Source organism: Eptatretus burgeri, chromosome 10 (genome assembly GCF_056783735.1).
Source record: "Eptatretus burgeri isolate ZD-2024b chromosome 10, Ebu_testis_v1, whole genome shotgun sequence".
Taxonomy (NCBI): Eukaryota; Metazoa; Chordata; class Myxini; order Myxiniformes; family Myxinidae; genus Eptatretus; species Eptatretus burgeri.
In genome coordinates, this window is record NC_140970.1 from 83,842,838 (window position 1) to 83,865,674 (window position 22,837).

The 22,837-nt window shown below is 42.6% G+C and overlaps 1 protein-coding gene across 4 annotated transcripts in view; it reads left to right on the plus strand.

Annotated features, from left to right (window-relative positions):
* The window catches only part of LOC147018993 (chemokine-like protein TAFA-1), a 703,168-nt gene that overhangs the window by 564,211 nt on the left and 116,120 nt on the right, over positions 1-22,837 (plus strand). The gene's annotated exons all lie outside the window — the stretch shown is intronic.

Sequence of the window (22,837 nt, forward strand, 5' to 3'; positions counted from 1 at the left end):
CACCATGTTGGAAACTACCAGAATGCTTTGCACAGCTGTCAACCCACTTCACACCAAGGTTGCCAGATGTTGCCACTTTTTTATAAAAAAAAAAATTTGATCTACCACACTCTTTACAGTGTTGGTGCTGCCGAAGCAGTTTCTTGGCAAAGGTTATACTTGGTAGTTTGCCATTGCATGGGTTGGCCATGCTCGATCCTTCCGAGCATTGTTTGTCTGTACTCTATTCGTTTTAAATCCTGAGTGTCAAGCAAGGAAGCAGCACGTACCATTTTAAAAGTCTTTGGTATGACTCGGCTGGCGTTTGACCCGCTGACCTCCCAGACTCGGAGCGGATGCTATGTTGCCACTACCGCTCTGCAAATTTCAGTAACATGTCATTATTTTTTGTTCATAGTTTTAAATTTGACTTGGATAGATACTTACACGAGAAGCATAAGGGATGGAGAGGTGCATGGATACTGATAGGACTTGTATGTCGCTGAAATATTTATTGATGGGCGATTGGATGCCTGTCGTGATTATTTTGTCTGTGAGAGGGTCTCATCAAAAGGTGAATGTGCTGTCTGTTTTGTCAAATCTCACTCCACAACCATGTCACCCCCATAAAAATATTATTTTGTAGTTTAAAATTACATAAGTACATATTTTTTTTTATTTTGAAATAATGTGGCACAGCACAGACTTGATGGGGGCAGATGACCTCCTCTTGCATCAATATTCCTTGTATATCTTTAACAACAAGTGGAGGTTATGTTTAAACCACTCTTGTAACATTGGTTGATCAGGTTATGTAATAATTTAACAATTAATATGGATAAGTATGTCCTTTTTTTTGCCTCTAAGGGTTCCTTCAAGAAAACCCAAACTTCCTGGTATGGATGTGGGATGACAAAAGATGGTGGTGCACTGATTACTTAAAGCCCTGGACTGAAGGGTACAATTGAACAGGGTTCCACCAACTGCAGAAAAGAGAAACAAAAATAAACAAAACAGCAAGCCTGGATTTTTGGGGAGTAACCAGGAGAAAGTTACTGGAAGAACAGGTGTGTTCGAGAGGAGCAGTGGATGGTCGGAAGGCGAAGAACAGAGGGAGCTATACCGGAGGAAAGGCAGTGAAATAAAACACAGAGAGGCCACATACCTGTCTGCAATGTGAGAACATCAGAGCTGGTGCTTTGGCCTCATTGTTGAGATTCCAATGTTGAAAGCTTTAGATTCCACAGAATACAGGAGTGCTGGCGATTCTGAGGCTCCAGACCGTATGGGATATCAGTATTACATTTGACTATGGATAAAGGACTTGAAGGCAGTGAGTGATTGTGATTTTTCCAAAGGAATGGAATGACTTGGAACAATAGAAGATGCCCAGTCTGTAGCTCGCTTTCAAAAGGTAGTGGGTTTAAAAGGTTTCAAATGAAATTGGATGGATATCTAGAAGCAATGCATGCAGGGACATAGTAAGAATTTTAAGGTTGGCCAGAATTAAATTGGGTGATCTGTGTTGAACAGCAAGTTGTGCTGTCTCGGTATTCTGAGACTTTGATTGTCTGGGTGATAGGTGTAATCAAGGGTCGTCATGCCTGCACAACAACAAACCACAATGAATGGTATTAATGCAACCACCTCCACCCATTAATAAAAATAATAATAATAATAACAAAAACTTTACAAACATATTCCCATTTGTTGTGTCTTGATGCCATGTTGGTGGTGTACCTCTTCACCCGTGCAGCCTTCTCCCCGTTGTTTGCTTTTCCCCTTCCCATTTGTTGCCGGTTGGTTTGGGTTTGTTTGGGGGTGCAGATGGGTTGTTGTTCGTAAAATTGAGTGTAAATGTGGATTGGCTGATTGGGTTGGTTTTGGTAGAATGTGGCTGTGGCACAGGCATGATGGGCCGATTGTCCGCCTCTTTTGTCGATAAATTCCTTGCTTGTGGAATTGGCAACATCATCACAACCACCAAATAGGCTTTAAGGTATTTCCAGAGAAGATGTCAAATTTGCTGGAGGGCTGGAGGCACAAACTATATATTACCGTATCTCTTGCTGACTCTTCCTCTGAATAAATGTTCGTGCCAGAAACATCACCTTCCTTCTCATGGTGGATAGCTCTGCACACACACTTGTTTGCGAAAATGTATTGTCATGCCTGCTCACTCATAACACTTCCATTACCACAAATGGAAATTTTATATTCTGTTTACAAAGTTTGCCAGTATTTTTGGACCAATAAATTGATGTAGATGGCACAGCTTCGACATTTGTTTATGACGTTACCAGATCTCTATAGTTAATTGTAAGTGTTGAAATCTTTAGACATGCAGTATCACAGAAAAAACTGGTAACTCTTGCACTTGGCAGTCAGAAATAGTGGCTGCATTATGGACATGCCAATATGGCAATCTCTAATTTTACATTTCATTATACTCTTGGAAGAGAGTCATGTGGCTTCTGGCATTAAAGGTGGGGGTAACGTTCACCCTCACATCATCCACACCTTCTCACCTCTGTATATAGACATCCTCCTTCATCCTTTTGTTCAGTATACAAGGACTGAGCATTTTTTTTTTTTTAATAATTTCAAATTTCCTGCTGTACGGTCAGTCGGAAAATACTCTGGCACAGATATTCAGAAACTGAACATATAACCATGACCATGGGACGTTATGGATGAGATGTGGGCCAACATTTCCTGGCAGGGGAATCTTGCCCCACCTTGCAATACGGTAATCATACCTCGTGTTTTACATTCAAAGGCCACCATTTTTTTTAATTAAAAAAATAAAAAAGATACCTTGGGATCATTAAAGTCCTCTATTCAAAAGGAGAATGTGCTCCAACATGCTGCATCCTTGCAAGAATTCCACTTTTAATACAAGGTTTCCAGTAAGATCAATCTTCAATGGAAATCAAAACCGCGACGACATAAGCTGCAGGATACAAGCACGCTCCCGCTGAACCTCATTTTAATGGCATTCCACTGAAAAAAACAAACAAAACAAAAAATAAAACAAAAAAGCATTTCCTTTACATGTTGAAACAAAGATAACGAATGGTGTTTTGCATATGCTTTGCCAATAATAAAAAAGCAAAGGTCTTTGAAAGTGTCAACTCGTATAAGGATGCTTTTCACAACAGGCTGTTTGTTCCAAAATGGTTTTGCTTAACATTCTCCCCTGCAATCCGTGTCATTTTCAATAATCAAGAGGAAAAATCTATAATGCTACCCTTTGTCCGCACCGTTCAGTTTACTTGTTATCAATCCTTGTTCTTCCTTGACCATACCGTCACAATGCTTACGACATCAGCACTGATGCTATTCATGAATCTAGGCAATGCTGTTTCAAAGTATTGTTGCGGATTCGCGCCCGCCGGCGTGCGAACGGCCACGTAACTCGAATCGCGGCACGTCGCCCACCGGACGGACAATCCAGTCGTGACCCTCTCGGACTAATGCCGGGAACCAGTCACGGGTGGACCTTTCGGCCTCACCACGATCGTGCCAATCGGCCCCCCGCGTGGGATAGGGTTGCTCGCCAAATTCGACCTACCTAAGTACCCACACGGAGGGTAGACCGGGCGATCGCACCTCGACGCAGGTCGACTTCGGACACGGGCCACTTTAAGCGACCCGTTCCATACTATCGGGATAACCGAGCGGTGTTATCGTCGGCCCCGACGATTCGATTAATTATCGGGCGTTTTAGCCCACGACCAACCCTTTACGTGAAGTAAGATGGAGATTCAATGAAAGAAAAGACGAAGCGAAGCGGGAAAACAGTTCAACATAACTCACATTTATTTCGCGATGAACGGGAAGCACACATATACAATTACACCAAAAGCACATGTAAAAGGAGAAGAAACACAATATTACACAAAAAGCAAATATAAAAGAGAAACACAATGCAGAGCTATCCGACTACCGAGCACACGGCAATACTTACACAATTTTACTTCACAGACGGCGCCGACAACACAGATACCCAAAGCAAAAGAAAAAGAACCACCCTCCAGGATGAGGGGGGTAGGCGGGCCTGGGGCCGAGACCGTGTCGGGCCTACCCGTCTGATGATGAGACGCAAAGCGGCGGTGGCGCCTCAACTCCGCGGGCCTCGCGGACAGTGTCTGGTAGGGGTGGGAAAGGGGCCCCCTTGTCGCACTATCTCAGCGCAGGGGGAAACAGGAGGGGGTTGTTGATGCTCGGGGGGGGAGGAGGATATCACACTGTCTCGGGTCCCGCGACGAGCGTCTCCACCTCGACCTCGGTCGTGCCGCCGGCCTCTCCCTCCGCCGCTCCCCGACTCCGACGCGAGCACCCCCTCGATCGCCTTCGCCGCCGCCACCTCTCCACAGCTCCGTCCTCTTCTTCCCAGCTCCACCGACAACTCCCAACCGCGAACTCGAACTCTTGACTTATCCCCTCCGAACTGAACTGTTTGGCGAGCGCGGCCGTTTATATCCCCCGTGGCTTCGCTCCCCCACCTTTGACCCTTTACCTCCGACCCTTCACCTCTAACTGGCTCCCCATTGGACCGAGGAAAAGTGGGCGTGAATGCTTTTTTGATCCATGAATTTGCATATAGCGACCTCACTCCAACGCCCTGGAGGCGGGGCCAAATCGCCCCATGCTCTCCGATAGGACGGAGCAGAAGTGGGCGTGAGTCATTTTTGATCCGTTTTTCTCGGAAAGTCTGTGATGTTTCTGAACACGCTGCTCGGTGCGCGCCCTGCACGAGTCCAGTATCGGTGCCCACAAGTGGCGCAAGAATGGTGGTGATGCGATGGTGGCGAGTTGTGACGGTAAAGGTCGTGGCTGTTGTTGTGAAGCGGCGTTGTGGTTGGTGGTTGTTGTTTGATGGCTGTTGAGACGTGGTTGGTGGTGGTAGTAATGGCGGCTGGTCCAAAATAAAGATAGTAAAAGAAAAACGGCTATCCTGAAGAGTCGCAGCCCGACTGAATGACATTTATTCCCTCGAAACAACGGGTTTGGGCCTAACTACACATATACTTACAGAGATATCTCACCTTAGGGACCTGAATGGTGGTTTGCGAATTTGGTCAACCACAACAGTATATTCAACCGAGCTGTAACCCTTCTGTTCTGTCCCTGCTGAAGCTTTCCTGCAATGCCTTATCACTTCCATCATTTACAATTATGAAAGTGCGATACAGTAGTTGCACATTCTATACGCCATAAGCAGGGAACAATTTTGCATTGTGGTCTTTCCACTTCCACTTTTGCAAATGGTGATGCCGAAACATTTCGAACCGCTACCTGGAATTATAAACTGGCATATCGTTTGAATTTGAAATTGAACACATTGATGTTGTTGCTGAGGTTGTCCAATAGGGCCAAACTTTTGCGGTATTGAAGTTGACCTTGAATTACATCGGCGTGGATACTCTACCCACTTACGACAGCTTTCTCCCAGCTAATCGTGGTCGCCCAAAGGCAGGCGCGGAATCTTTTGCATTGGAAGAATGGCACATTCTGAGCGACGTCGTCGTTCCGCCATATCAGCATAACCGCTGTGCAAACCTCAAGTGGAAGTGGTGCCGCACTCTGCCATTTGCTTCTTTTTTGTACCGGTAATAGCATGATTATGAGGATACTTTCACTAAGCTGGTAGGCCTGATACCGACTTACTTGATATCCATTCATTCCATTTGCTCTTTTACAGAGATGCACAGTAATATGCATGGCAATATTCATCTCCGTAAAGGTGAGTGTCGCTCTGTGTTGTCGGACAACTTAAATTGGATTTTATCGATAAAATCTTGATGACAGTGTGTGTGTGTGTGTGTGTGTGTGTGTGTGTGTGTGTGTGTGTGTGTGTGTGTGTGTGTGTGTGTGTGTGTGTGTACCCATGTGGGAAATGAAGAACTTTATTTTTCAGCATTATGCCTTCGTCAGAGCAATTTATTTATTTGTTTGTTTGTTTGTTCTGGCGAAGGGCGAGCTAACAACGCTCAACAATTCAGTCGCATCTCGTCTCCCGTTAATATTTTGTGGATAAAATCCATAATAATGGTGATTGTACAATGGTGACGGTATGAAGTCGATTCAGCTGGAAAACCCACAATCATCACGGTGAATCATTTGATTTATGGCATCAGCATAATTATGATGAAATATTTGATTATAATAATCCATTTTGTAATGACAAGCTCAAACTAAAACCAATTAAACAAATGTTTGTTAATTGGTCTATTTGGAGTTGCTATCTGAGCACATGGGTTGTTGTTTTTATTTTTTATTTTTTTTACATGATCTGAGGCTCCTGGTGGAGTTGCTACACACACACACACACACACACACACACACACACACACACACACACACACACACACACACACACACACACACACACACACACACACACACGGACATGCAGATGATCATATGCGATACAACACAGGACAGTTAGACAAGGCAAATACAGCCACTGAGCTTGGTGGAAGTGCCGTTACTTCCTGGGGGTACTCTGAGTACCAGCAATATCACAGCAATGGCAACACTTTTCTCACCGCACTCATCGATGCATTTCCTAAGGACGACATTCCTCCTCCCCATGGATGCCAGCCTATTGTCATTGTCTGTGCTATTAACCTTTCCAATGGTAAACGACGAGCAAGGAAGCAGCACATACCATTTTTAAAGTCTTTGGTGTGACCTGGCCGGGTTACAAAACACTCTTACCTTCACACCACCGGATCTGGTTGGGATTTAATGGTGTTTTTTTGTGTGTGTGTGTTCATATTTTTTGCTTTCACACATACAGTTCTGTTAATTTTTACAATCGTCTACCAATGTCCTTGCCATTCATGCAAAAGTTGGCCTCATGTTGGTGCAATGGTTAAGGTTGGTTTAAGATGTTAGGGTCTTAAGTTCAAGCCCTTGTTTTCACCATTGAATTAACACCAGGTGGATTGACTTGGCTTGTCATCCTTCTGAGGTCAGCGAAATGAGTACCAGCTTACTGATAACATTGGTCATTGCATCAGTGGTATTGTTGCACCCCCACAAAATGATGCAGCCAAGAAGCCACAGCTGCATATGAATAAATAAATAAATAAAATGCAAAAGTACAGTAAAGTCTCCTCGAATCCTTGTCTTGCATGTAATAAATGTATAAGCCACCTCAGTGAGCCTGACAAGGAGTTACAAATAACTTCAACGATTCGGCCTATCAAGCCTGCCCAATACTGCCATTATCCAAGGATCCCCACTTTTACGAGATACCTGTCTCATTCAAATCTATCTTCTGTTTCTGCTGCCACTACCTTTCCAAGGAGACTATTCCATGCATTATCTACTTCCTGAGACTAAAAGACCCCTGCCTTACTACTGTCCTAACTCTCCTTTACTTTCAGGCTATGGCCACTGGTCCTATCACTGTCTATCCTGATGTAAAACTCTTCTCCACTTTTATTGTCTCTACCCTTCATTATCTTAAATATCTCGATCATTTCTCCTTGTAACTACCTTATTTTTAATGTAGAAAGCCTTGTCTCCTTCAGCCGATCGACCCCCATAGCTTAATCGAACGAGACCGATAATCAATCGAGGAGCGCCACACTGAACTCTCTATGTGGTACAGCTACGTCCCTCCTCAGATGAGGTGACCAAAACTGAACACAATGAGGTCACACTGAATTTCGACATGGTGTTAAAACTACCTCTTTTGATTTATAGTTTCTCCCTCGACAAATACAACCTAAAACTTTGTTTTCTATACCTACAGCTGCCTGGCACGAAGGCCCCCCCCCCGAAAAATGTTGGATTCCCGATAACATGCTGCTCAATGAATGGGGTAGATAGGTTGGGATTTTTTTTTTGGGGGGGGGGTTCGTGTTTAAATGGAAGCTGTACAGTGTTTCAGATTCTCCATCTTTCCAACTAGTATGTGTATGTTGATCGTTGAAAAGATATAGAATCATGAACTTTAACATGTCCATCGTGAGATACAACAATTGGGATAACACAGTGTTATGTACACATGTAAGAGGATTAAATGACACCAATTTAGTTTCTCTGCTCGGTTTCCTTTAAACATTGAAGCTGTTCTCAGCAGTGGAAAAGACACCATATCATTAACACGGATCAACAGAATATATGAAGTATTTGAAGAAAACTAATCTCCCATTCATCATCCCTGAAAATCTTGTATATTCAGATATTAGACCCTTTCCAGTTGACAAAAATCATACATTACACCCTTTGGGGGCATCCATGAAGTTTATACTCTTCAAAATAAGAAACTTTAACCCGCCCCCCATACCACCCCCAATCAATACTCTTTAAATTTATTCTGCATAATCTGGCAACATAGCAATTGTTATACACCTCCCCGGCCCAAAAAAAAACTCCCCTCCCCTCCCCTCCTCTCCCCTCCCCTCCCCTCCTCTCCCCTCCTCTCCCCTCCCCTCCCCTCCCCTCCTCTCCCCTCCCCTCCCCTCCCTCCTCCTCTCTCCTCCCCTCTCCCACTCCACACTCTCCCTCCTCCCCTTCACTCCTTCCTCCCTCCTCTCTCCCTGCTTCCCCTGCTCACCCTTCCTCTCCTCTATATTCCTATCAGTGAAGTGACAGGTGGTTTTTGCTGGTAGAAAACTGGAAGGTCAGTCGGTACAGCGCACACCCTCCGCCTGACTGATTATTTTACGTTTTGTATCCCACTGATAGAACGGATCGAGATTCGGACCCGAACTAAAATTTAATCAGCTTGTTCTTGTCACCTAACCTACTCACCCACCAAGTTTCGTCCGAATCCGGCCCTAACTTTTTGAGATATCCTGTTATGTGTCGTTTTAGCCATATCACTCAATGGTGAAAAATCACTTTAAAAATTCTCGGATCCGGATCCGGATTCGGATCTTCACCAAAATCTAATAATTTCGTCCGTATCAAACACCCAAGCTCTCCACAAAATTTCACCCATATCAGTGCGCAACTTTTTGAGATATTTTGTTCACAAACAAACAAACAAACAGAGAGACAGACAGGGGTAAAAACATAACCTTCATCATCCACTTTCGGTGGTGGAGGTAAGAAAATAAAATGTGTTTACTGTTTGCAAGGTATAACTCCCCCAACAAAGTACAGCACCACATATTAAAGGCACACACAAAACTGAGATAATGATAAGATCTTGCAATTTTTCTTACTTTGTAACAAAACTGGCTTAAAATAATTTTCAAGAAATTCATTTCTGTATTTTAAAATACTCAGAACGAATATTTACACTTCGTTTCAATAAGCTTCTTCTTTTTAATTTTCTTCTTCACACCATACCTTTTAGTTTTGGTTTTTTTGGTGGGAGCCTTTTTTCACCAGACATAAGTATGTCAAATGCAGACCTCATGGGTCGGACATCTTGTGGAGTGTTGAATCACGCTTCACTATCTGGCAGTCAGACGGACGAATCTGGGTTTGGCAGATGCCAGGAGAACGCTACCTGCCTGAATGCATAGTGCCAACAGTAAAGTTTAGTGAAGGAGGAATCATGGTCTGGGGCTGTTTTTCATGGTTCGGGCTCAGCCCCATAGTTCCACTGAAGGGAAATCTTAATGTTACAGCATACAACGACATTCTGGATGATTCTGTGCTTCCAACTTTGTGGCAACAGTTTGGGAATCCCCTTTCCTGTTTCAGCATAATGCCCCCCATGCATAAAGCAAGGTCCATACAGAAATGGTTTGTCGAGATCGATGTGGAAGAACTTGACTGGCCTGCAGAGAGCCCTGACCTGAACCCCATCGAACATATTTGGGATGAATTGTAACACCGACAGCGAGCCAGACCTAATCCCCCAACATCATTTCCCGACTTCATTAATGCTCTTGTGGCAGAATGGAAGCAAATCTCTGCAGCCATGTTCCAACATCTCGTGGAAAGCCTTCCCAGTAGAGTGGAGGCTGTTATAGCAGCAAAGGGGGGGGGGGGACCAACCACATTAATGCCATGATTTTGGAATGAGATGTTGGACGAGCAGGTGTCCACATACTTTTGGCCATGTAGTGTCCTTTTCCTCCAAGCTTTGTATCATCTGCACATTTAGAAAGCTGACTCTTAACTCCATTGTCCATATCATCAATATAGATAATGAATCATCACAGTCCTAGAACTGACTCCTGGGGTACGTACCCCACTACTTACATCCTCCCAGCCGTATATCCCCTCGTTCACAGCCATTCTCTGCTTCTTATCACTCAGCCAGTTTCCAATCTAGATGGCTACTCTACCAGCCTCTCCATAAGTCCTCACCTTAGCCAAAAGCACAGATGACAAGTGACCCGCATTTCACGGATTTGACCCGTTTTGTTTCTGAAAACCCGCAGACCCATTTAGTGTCATCAAAACCCATATTGGATGGAATGTACGATCAATTTTCAAAAACAATATTTTGCTTCCATTCCACTTGCAAGGATTGGCATGCAGACTGATAGACCTGTAGCGACCTTGAGACAATATGCAAGGTATCACTCCAGTCAATTGGCTGTGTGACGTCATGAGCTTCAACTCACCGAAGACCACGTCAGCACCCTCCAGGATTCCACAGGCAGTCTCACCTGACTTGTGATCACGTCAAACAATAAAAAAATTACAAACCTTGTTTGATTCCTCCCAGCCCGTTTTTCATCACCTCAAACTTACCATGCATGCAAAAGTCTTCAATGTGGTACCTTAACCAAAGTCTTTTGAAAGTTTGGATAAACTGCACACACCGCACTTTCCTTATCAACAGAGTCAGCAACTGCCTCATGGAACTCCAATAATTTTATGAGACATTGTTGTGAATGGCTCTACATATTGTGTAGTGACTGCTGGGGTCGTGTTTCGAGGTTTTGGTCGCTGGAAGCCAAGATGCCATTATGTCCCATGATAGCCCAGCATCATCTCAAAAAAACAAAATTGATTCAAGCTGTGTCTTGACACTACTACATGATGGCAGTGGTGGTACATCTGAGAGATTTCTAATCTTTTGACAAGCTTGTAGAAGATGCATATCCTTGAAGTTGGCATGACATCACTTCCTCATAGCAATGTGGCTGCCATATTGGAATAGTTAAACCAAGATATTCACAAGTGATAATTTCTCAGTTCACATTAATTCCTTCTCTGAATAGTTTTGCAATTTCTAGTGGAGGTGCCTCTTGAATATTATTTCGGGTTATTGGGAGAGGCACGAGTCAGTTGTCTCGCCAAGCTAGTGCCTGTTGAGTTGGAAAAGTGCCCATTTGAGCTGTCTGCTGGTGAATTGATGAACAAGCCCAGAAAGTGGTCCAGCATTCAGTATGGAAGATGTATATAATTTTCTCATGAACATTCCCAGTGAGTACTTCACGGACAACTTTATGATTTCTCTGAAAACATGATCGCTCCAATTCAAGACAGCGTGCCTTTCATATGATTAGATTGCTTGGTTTTCAGTTGGCATTTCATTTCCAACTTGCTCTGAGATTTGCACAGGATAAACCTCGATAAGCTATCATGTTCTTTTGAAACTCCTTTCATCACAATCTTCATCAAGGATTGGATTCTTCTTTTGGAGGAATTCGCTCCTGGACCCTGTTGTCTATTCTTTTTGTATCTAGAAATAAAAATCATCTATCCTGACATAAATTCTTCTTAATTGTTGTTCAGTTGTTTACAATCTTTCAGTGTTACATGACCGTCATATACACTTTCATCACTGGCGCATACAAGTACTTACATGCATCAAATTTTCTGTATGTCCCCCCCCCTCTCCTCCTGCTAAATAGATAGGAAATAAAAATGTAATTGAGTTACGTCCTAAAAATGCAAATTGTTAAAAAGGATGTGTCTTTGGTACTTGCTCTCCCAACGGTCCATTAATGTCGTCGCAAGTCTTGTGATGGGCTTGTGGCTTGTAAGAGTCAGCTGATGTAACATAATCTGGATGGTTTGGATCATTCCTCTTCCTCCCTGTAACCTGAGTGCAATGGTTAACTTGTATATGCAAAGGATTGTGAAGAACTCGAACACTTTCATGACAGTGGTGTCCTGAACAATTTCCATTTTCATCAATCGGATTTTTTTTCTTTACAGGAGCGAGGCTCATGGAAGAGCGAGGTGTAGCTGACAGTGCGACAAACATCAAGGGAAACAATGAACAGGAAAGAAGGAGAGGTAGGAGTGAGGGGATGGGGATGGGGGGGGTGGGAACTGAATCTAGCAAGTAAAATGGTTGAGTTAGGAAAGGTTAATGTAGATAAAAAATGTCACGAGTCAGAATTGGGGATGACAAAAGATGGTTGTGCACTGCTTGATTGAAGTGCTGGAGGGAACAGTCGGACCGAACAGCCGATGGAAGGTGGTTCCATCGACTGGAGAGGTGAGGAATAGTAAGAGTTGAGGTGTGCATTCAACCTCGATTTTTGGATGGTTAACAAGAATGTGGTTACTGGATGAACCTGGGAGGGTTGGGGGGGCTGAGAGTGCAGAGGGAACAATGTTGGAAAATAGATGGTAGAAAACATAGACCACCACTGACCTGCTTGCAATGTGACAGCATTAGACCTTGTGCTTTGGCCTCATCATGCAGTATATTCCAATAACTCTGAGAGCTTTACATTAACAGGATTCAAGGGAGACAGGTGTGATGCTCGGCAGGAAAGAAATCTAGGAATGAAGGCAGCCTTCTATGCCGCAGAAAGAGACATTGTAAAGCAAAGCAGGATACCAGACTATCGAATGCCCGAGATATGTCCATGAAGACGGCCCTAACCTCTTGTTTGAGATTGAGGCTTCTTCAGATCAATATCCATCTGTTGCTAATCAAATTTGAAATCACTGTCGAACAAATTTTTTCTTTTGAAATTGTAGCTTTAGCCTTTTAACACTCGCCTTTGAGCTGACTAGCATGGGTTAGATGGATGTGAAACGGCGTCCCATGTTCGAGCAGTCGTCAGTGGATATTTAAGATTCCAAGGTATCCTTGTCAAAGAGTATGTGAACAATCGGCAGCAGCGTGAATAAATTCCAAATTCCTGCTCTAACCTCTCCTGACAATGTCAGGCTGGGTCAGCCAGTTCTTGAAAGACTTGGGCCAAAACATTTCCCTGGTTAATCCCTCAAAGTGTGAATAATTGTGGCCACTATATACTTATCAACTTTTACCGTACAGCTTCAATAGTGTTGATAACTCTTTTTGTATATATATATATATATATATATATATATATATATATATATATATATATATATATATATATATATATATATATATATATATATATATATATATATATATTGTTACGTTTGAGGAGGGGTATGCATTCAAAGGGTAATTAGGATGTTTAATTAGGTATGCCATGCTGTTCGAGTGTACCAGTATCTCGATGTAATAAGTAGCAATTCAGTGGTGATAAGTTGTCTAGTAAATGTCCATTTCTTCAAGGGGGAAATGATAATTGTCACGTAATTAGATAGGGATACGGGATAGGGTAAGTGTGTCTGCGTAAACCCCTTTTAGTATTCTCTGGAGGCTTGCCGTGACGTCACAGGACAGTGCTGCGGATGGCTCCGCCCCGTGATCACGATTGGCGGAAGGCGATGGCGGAGGGCCAATAAACGGCTCGATTGGAAGTGACGAGGACGGGAGCATAAAAATAAAAAGGTTCTGTTCAGGGTCGAAAAGGAAGAGGAAGAAGATCGGTACCGAAAGACTGTTTTGGTGGAGGCTGTTGTGCTGGGAGCGTGCTTGTTGTTGCGCTGATTCGGCCCTGGTTTCATCGTGTCTTGTAGCCTTGCTGAGCCTCGTGCCTCACCTTGGTTGGCTCTGGGGTTCTGCTGGCTCGGAGTACGGGGTCGAACGGCGGGCGGACCTGCCTCCCTCTCCTGCTCGCAATTTGGTGCCAGAACTGGTTCCCTGGCGGCTGTGAGCGGACTTGGGCCAAGACCAGGAGGTCGACAGCACCACGGTTTCTCCTGCCCCTGACGAGCGCAATGCCAGCTCGTCCGACGCCAATCCAGGGACTGTTGCGTCCACACCACGGTCCAGCCTGACCACCAGGAATAGCTACGGTGTGTGTGTGTGTGTGTGTGTGTGTGTGTGTGTGTGTGTGTGTGTGTGTGTGTGTGTGTGTGTGTGTGTGTGTGTGTGTGTGTGTGTGTGTGTGTGCGCGCGCGCGTGTACCTGGTGCCTTAGAGGCTTTGAGATTTGTATATTCATTGGAATTGTCTGTGTTTTCCCCACGACCGATCCCACACCATCCCGTCGAATCGCCCCGGATCCCTCTTCTTGCCGAGTCTTGTTATTTCTGGTTAGAGAAATAAACGTTATCAACTCAGTGAAAAGCGACTCGTGCCACCTTCCTCGTCCCGTTTGCGGTAGAGCGATTAGAACCGCCATCTTTGGGTTATAAATAAATAAACCGCCTCCATCGTTTCGGCTCATTCTACGTTGGCGGGACTGCTCAAGTCCCGTGGACGTCACAATATATATATATATACATATACATATACATATACATATACATATACATATACATATACATATACATATACATATACATATACATATACATATATATATATATATACATATATATATATATATATATATATATATATATATATATATATATATATATATATATATATATATATATATCTCTTCTTCTTCTTCTTTTGGGCTGCTCCCGTTAGGGGTCACCACAGAGGATCATCCGTTATGATTCACATAATGATTTGGCACAAGTTTTACGCCGGATGTCCTTCCTGACGCAACCCTGGTCGCCTCTTACGACACAGGGATAAGGATTGGGTTTCACCATGATTTCGGGCTGCCCTACACCCTCTCATAACGCGCCCAGTGCAGAGCTCCCGTCTTCAAGCGATCCTCCAACCCAAGCCTCCGAGTAGCCGGATTACAGGCGCACGCCACTATGCCCGGTTTCCTCAAGCCTTGGGTGGAGAAGTTTATTAATGAATAATTTGTAGGGCACATGGTTTGGCAGCCATATTGGATTGAAGAAAAATATTAAATAATGTTCTCTCTGGAACCGCTTGATCACTCGAAATGAGACTTCCCAATTATGATATAGTAGTGATGTGAAATACATGTTTTAAATTTCAATTTGATCGGACACATGGTCTGGCAGTCAGAATTATTAAATTTTTAGACCTGGGTTATTTTTGATTTTTATCTTGCCAAAACGAAGTTTTTGCAAGATATGTTAGTCAGCTTGTATGTTTTTTTTTTGTTTGTTTGTTTGTTTGTTTGTTTGTCTGTAATCACGTATAAAAAATTCTGCAGAGCACAGTTATCATTGGAAATTTTTGTAACTTCGCATATCAGAGGCCTATAGAGGTCCCTTCCAGTTCACAAAATTTGAAGGTCAAAGGTCAAGGTCACTTTGTCGCAAATCAGGGGAGTCGACGAAACCCTTATGTTTTGAGTAATTTTAATCGGATCGTCTTCAAACTTCATGGGAATATAGTTCATGGTCTGGTGCTCAGCTGATTAATTTTTGGTGGGGATTGGCCTTGACCTTCATGGTTAGCACCTCAGGTCAAACATATTTGACCCCAAGGTCAAATTTTCAAGTTTTAGGAACCATATCGTGTAGTACCTCAAATTGCACACCTCGATGAGTGCTTTCTAGATATGTCAAGCTTGAGACATTATGACGTCATTTGGTGACGTTATGAGGAAAAAGCTTATTTTTCATGGTTACTCTGTAGAACGATTCTCATCGGAATCTCTCGTAGGCAGATATTCCTCAAGGAGTCGCTCCTGGTGGATAGCAGCTCTGTTCACCTCAGTGTGACCTTAAAGAAGCCACACGTGGTCACCTTTTGGCAAGATACGGGTCACTCTGCGGGTGACATTGGTTTTTTTGTTGTTGTTGTTGTTGTTAATAAGGCTCACTTGGCTGTGCCTGGATGGGTTTGAGGGTAGAGGAGTTTCAGCTGAAATGTGAATCCTATCCAGGTTCCTCCTGATGACTTCATCTTTGTTTTTTGGTGGTTCAGATTCCTTCTGATGACTCCAATGCAGGACTGTACCTATTTGGTTTTCCGTTTGATGTGAATTTCATTTGTTTTAATCCCATTCTAAATTCAATTGAATAAAAATAATAAACATCATTGGTGAGGGTCAGGCGTCCAATCAAAGCAGGGTTGCATCAAAGTGGGATGTTTTGGTATCCGGTCATCACTGTCAGCAGTTCTAATTATTTCTCATATTAATTACATAACATACCAGTACACAAATGCCACAAAAAATACATGACACAAAACAAGTTCTAGCGAGGGTCTGCAATCTCTGATTGCTCTTTCTAGTTTTAAATGTGAATCGGATCCTTCAGGGGCCTTTTCCTTTGTTAATAAAAATAATAAATATTCAATAATTATTATAATTCTTACAGTTTGTGACATCTATTTGTTTATTCCATTCAGAATGCTGAGTAATTTCAATCTGAAATGCTTTTTATTTTATTTTAGCAAGCCTGGAACTATGTTCCTGGGAAGGTCACTTCATGGTGTGGGGTCAATCCCACCTGTCTCTGTTAACTTTTTTAACTACTCATCAACAGAAGGGCCTTCTCTGAAAATAATGGAGATATTTTCTAAGAAATTGGCAGAAGCCTGTCTTCTGGTTGTCGTTATCAAGTTTGTTTTAGCTCTGCCCAACTCACATTTATATAAGGGTCATCATGAAATCGAAACGTCTTTTGAATAAAAATATTACAGCATTCTAGGCCAATGGCCAAATTGAAGTTAAAGTATTTTGATAAATATTGGTGATTAGCTACCTTTCTCGACTACAATAGAGATGTATCAGACCTCTTCCCAATATCCCCTTTTGAAGAAGCTACCTTTGAATGAAAGGTCAAAAAGCAGCCTTTTCATAGGCATTCTTGAATTATTTGAATGGCCATGCCCAGGAAAGCTAAAGGACTGAGTTTACTTTTATGCTGCTACTTGACCAGCTCGGAAGAACAAAGTACGGAACATTTATGTGTTGTAATTTTCTCGGACAATGATTCGACTGTTGACCGAGTCATCGACATACCCCTTTGAATTTAGTCGATTATAATTTAAAGATTTGTAATATAACAATTGTGAAATTTTATGAATGGATTGTAAACTATCATTGAAAGATGATTTTTGATATTTGCAGGAACTAAAAGCACATTTTGATGAAAAGTTTTATTAGTGTATCTCTAGTTGTCCCCTAACTGGTTAAAAATAAAATAAATTATAAAAATAAACACCTCCAAATCACTGAAAGCCTTTATCATGTTTACTCTTTTTGCAGGATGTAATTTCCTAGATCAGTCATTACAGGAAATCTGGGAGTTGAACAAAAATATGCATTTAACCTTTAAAGACATTTATATACTTGGTTTTCAGGTCAGCTGTGCAATCCATTTTCCAGCTCTACCATTCTGCTTCACTTGATCTTTGGAACATGACATGATCTGCTTCAGTAATTTGATTGGAGGCTACTCTCAGAGAGCCCTGCCAAGATATCAAGCCAAGGAGCTGAGAATGAATGTCTCATCAATATAGAATATTCATCCATCCATCCATCCATAGGGATCATACTCTGTACAGAACATCAATGCTGCTGAAGCAGTCTCCTGGGCTGTTGGGCACAATCCTGGACAGGTCACGACTTCAATGCAGGATACTCAAATGGCTCAATCATCCCAGCAAGCTGGTACTCATTTTGCTGGCCTTGGAAGGATGACAAGCTGAGTCAACCCCACCTGGCATTAATTCAACAGCCAAGCAAGACTTGAACTCAGGACCCTAAGATCCCAAGCCTGCCACCCTCAACATTAAGCCAACACCAGGTATACCTGTAGAATATGAAATGACACCATTCAGCCAAGAGGAGAAATATAGAACATTGTACCTGGATTCATTTTGATATTTCTTGTAAGAAGCAAATGCATTTTACATTGCCATCAATGAATAGTGCCAAGAAATGTTTTATGACTCAAACCTTACCAAATTACTCTTTACCCTCTCTAAATGCATGCATAGTGAGAGTCATGCCAAAGTCTTCAATGATTCAAACTGTCACCCAGTAGGACATTTTATTTCCTCGATGATACATTTTAGAGAAAAGTCTTGAGAAGTGGGATAATACTATGCAATCAAAATTTAAACATTGATGCTATTTACTTGTTGATGGTGCATGATATGTTTTTGTTCAGTCGACACATTGCCAGGGGAGTCTGACAGGATGGTACAGAGGAAATGTGCTTACCTTTCAGCTGTCCAGTCTGCATTTGATTCCCCACCTATCAACTCTTGGATTGCTGCTTCACAGGCAGGGTGCTGCATCACAAAGTGGTCCATCAGATGGTTGTTAAGCTGAGTGTCCCATCTGCTAGCATTAATTGGTGGGCATTTAAGATCCCATGGTGTCTTTCGTGAAGGGTGAGTTGGTGGACTCCGCACCCTGAACAAATTCCAAATACCTGACAAAATCATCTTCAGTCGACCGACAGGCCCAGAGTCAGCCGATTCCTGAATGGCTTGGGCTGAAATCTCATCCTGGCAGAACCGAATGAATTTCTTTCCATTTATCATTTGTTCTGTTTTTAATTTTTATGGCTTTTGGAATTATTCTGTAAATTACTTATAATTTTGATTCTGCTCGAGTATTGATAAAAGACTTGAATATAAATTTTTTTTAACTGTGTAAAGGTGCAGCGGAGTGGAGAGGGGGGTGGGAGGAGTGTATGAGGTAGGATTATGACGGTCATCGGCACACCCTTCCACATAATAATAATTAAAATATGACTTCATAGCTTTCTTTCCTTAACTCTCCACAAAAAAGATCCAACACTTTTTGTTAAAAATTCCAAGAAGGGAAATTACACAGAAATGCTGGATATTAGAAAGCCGCAATATGCTCTTTTAACTATTAAAGGGAAATTCACTGCCCAAGTATCGGAGTTATCATCCTGTACTTCTACATTCAAAGCTGCTCATCTATGACTCCACTTGTGAGAACAAAAAATATATAATCATCACATCATTGTGCTGCCTCGATGTCTGACTTATCCAACATATAATTTACTTTGTTCACCTGTCATAGAGTTTCAGCAAATGTAGTAATGCCTCTTGGAATCCTTGAGTGATTTTTGAATAACTTTACAGGGAGTACATGACTTTGCAGGCTATATGTAGCGGGATAGCCTAGAGGTAAGCACACTTACCTTTAAACTGTCTATCTGGGGTTCAAATCTCGACTCAGCTATAAACTACCACTCTGGTGTTTCCCATGGAGAATGAGGCATCAATCTCTGTGTCGTCCCTTGGATGGACTTTGAACTGGGTATCCCATCTGCCGGCATTAGTTGGTGGACTTTGGAGATCAAATGGTATCCTTCACGAAGAATATGTGAGTAATTACCGGCAACCTGGCCAACTTCCAAATTCCTGCCATCTTCAGTCGAACGTCAAGCCTGGCCAGTCGGTTCGTGAAAGACCTGCAAAAAAGACGTTTCTGTATCGGAACCGACAGTAACTTGTAAATAATTGGCGCCATTGAAGAAGTGGTGGTAGCTATAATTGTGAATGGATGGCAGGATATGCACACTTGCCTGGTCCATATAGGACTGGTTCTAGCCTTCATTTTGTCGACTTGTGAATTCCCTGGAGCTCTATCAAGAGTATGGGCCTCCATTATTATGGTATAACTGGCTGCTTACCCAACCTATGGGTGAACATAGAATGTGAATTTGAAAGAGTTCAACTTATTTGCTGAAAGCAAAGATTGTATCCTATGTAGGTGATAGCTTTCATAAACCATGTACTTCTATGTACTTAATAGTCGTAATCAAGGTGCACTACGTACTGAACGGACGTATATTCGCGGTTCATGAAATGTGACCTGCTTCTACATTTATGGCACTGTGTATTTGCTTATTCGCAGATTTTTGCGGGATTTTTGATATTCCCTTATGAATCATTAACTGCCAGGAACGTATCCTCCATTTTCCCATTGAAACAATGCCCTGACATTCACAGATTCGACATTCGTGGCATTTTTCACAAATGTATCCCACACGAATGCCAGGGTCCGACTGTTCTCACATTTTGCTTCGGAGAGAGTGGAGCTATATACCGTCGGACCCCACTGTATGCATATATCGAAACATGTGGAGTGTGACGAGCATTCCCCCGATCCCCATTGGACATAGTCCTAAACCAAAGCGTCACTTCCAACCCAGAGGCCTTGGCCTGGCAATGCTGCCAAACAGACAAATATTACATGGTCAACATCAGGAAAATATCAAACAGAGTCACCTATATGGATTTTGGGCTTGTTTGCCCTCATCATGATGGCATATCGATAAATATCGAACCAATAATGACTGCAGTTGTAGGTTATACATCAGACACACCTCCAGTTTGTTGTAGTGAGCATCGCCGTGGAATATGTTTAACATGGTAAAACCACATAATCCACACAGAGCAAATGTCCATCTGCCACCCAGACAATTGTTCCGACTAATGCAAACCATTCAACCAGAAAGCACGTGATGTGATCAGCGGGTATATCGAAACATATGGAGTGTAATGAGCACGGCGTCCAATGGGGATCGGGGGGGGGGATTGAAACATGTAGAGTGTGACGAGCACTCCCCCGATCCCCATAGGACTATCTCCAATGGGGATTGGGGGAGTGCTCGTCACACTCCACATGTTTCAATATACCCGCCGATCACATCACGTGCTTTCTGGTTGAATGGTTTGCATTAGTCAGAACAATCGTCTGGGTGGCAGACGAATGATTTCTCTTTGCGGATTATGCGGTTTTACTGTGTGACATAACATAATCCGCGGTGATGCTCACCATGAGTCAGGATGTGATTCTGACATTATATATACATATATATATATATATATATATATATATATATATATATATATATATATATATATACATACTTCTTCTTTCGGCTGCTCCCGTTCGGGGTCGCCACAGCGGATCATCCGTATGATCCGCATAGTGATTTGGCACATGTTTTACGCCGGATGCCCTTCCTGACGCAACCCTGGTCGCCTCTTACGACACAGGGATATGGTACACCTATTTTAACCGGGGTATACACCACCCAGTACACTGGTACTCATTTCGCCGACCTCGGAAGGATGACAGGTTGAGTCAACCCCCTGGTGTACTAATTCACTGGCCCAACGGGGCTTGAACTCAGGACCTTTTGGATCCCAAGCCGCTGCCCTAACCACTGCACCAACACCAGGCTATATATATGTATATATATATATATATATATATATATATATATATGTATATGTATATGTATATATATATATATATATATATATATATATATGTATATATATATATATATATATACATATATATATATATATATATATATGTTTATATATCTATATATATATATATATATATATATATATATATATATATATATATATATATATATATATATATATATATATATATATATATATATATATATATATATATATACAGCTCTGGAAAAAAAATAAGAGTCCACTCTGAAAAAAAATTAAATCAGCATCTCTACATGTATGGCAGCCACTTCCATTCCAGTGTCTGTTTAATTCCAACACAGGCACACCTCATTCTCCTTCGTGAGGTACTGATTAGGTGATCACCTGAACCGAATCTTATTTAACAAGGAAAAGTATAAAAACCACTGCTGTGGTCATTACTATCTTCTTGCAATAGGACCAGCTGGATGGCAAAAGCAGTGCTAGTAGTACCTCAAAAGTAATGGGAATCAAATACATAACTATTGGCCATGCCAAAAGAGTTGAAAAGAAAAGTTTTGAGTGAGGAAAAGAAGGGTTCAAATCTGGCTTTCCTGGCAGAGGGATACAGTGAGCATCACGTTGCTTCCATCCTTAAAATTTCAAAGACGGCGATTCATAAGAACAAGGTCAAACAGCAGACATTGGGGACAACAAAGCTACAGACTGGCAGAGGGCGAAAACGACTTTCCACTGACCGGGATGACCGCCAACTCATTTGAATGTCACTCAACAACCGTAGGATGACATCAAGTGACCTACAAAAAAAGGCAAACGGCAGCTGGGGTGAAGTGCACGGCGAGGACGGTTCAACCAGGCTCCTAGGGGCAGGGCTGAAGTCGTGCAATGCTCGAAAAAAGGCCATCATCAATGAGAAGCAAAGAAGAGCCAGGTTGGGGTTTGCAAAATACCATAAGGATTGGACCGTAGAGGACTGGAGTAAGGTCATCTTCTCTGATGAGTCCAATTTTCAGCTTTTCCCAACACCTGGTCGTCTAATGGTTAGACAGAGACCGGGAGAGGCCTACAAGCCACAGTGTCTCGCACCCACTGTGAAATTTGGGGGAGGATCGCTGATGATCTGGGGGTGCTTCAGCAAGGCTGGAATCGGGCAGATTTGTCTTTGTGAAGGACTCATGAACCAAGCCACGTACAAGGTTGGCCTGGAAGAACACTTGCTTCCTTCTGCTCTGACAATGTTCCCCAACTCTGAGGATTGGTTTTTGCAGCAGGACAATGCTCCATGCCACACAGCCAAGTCAATCAATGTGTGGATGGAGGACCATCAAATCAAGACCCTGTCATGGTCAGCCCAATCTCCAGACCTGAACCCCATTGAAAACCTCTGGAATGTGATCAAGAGGAAGATGGATGGTCACAAGCCATCAAACAAAGCTGAGCTGCTTGAATTTTTGCGCCAAGAGTGGCATCAAGTGACCCAACAGCAATGTGAAAGACTGGTGGAGAGCATGCCAAGACGCATGAAAGCTGTGATTGAAAATCAGGGTTATTCCAC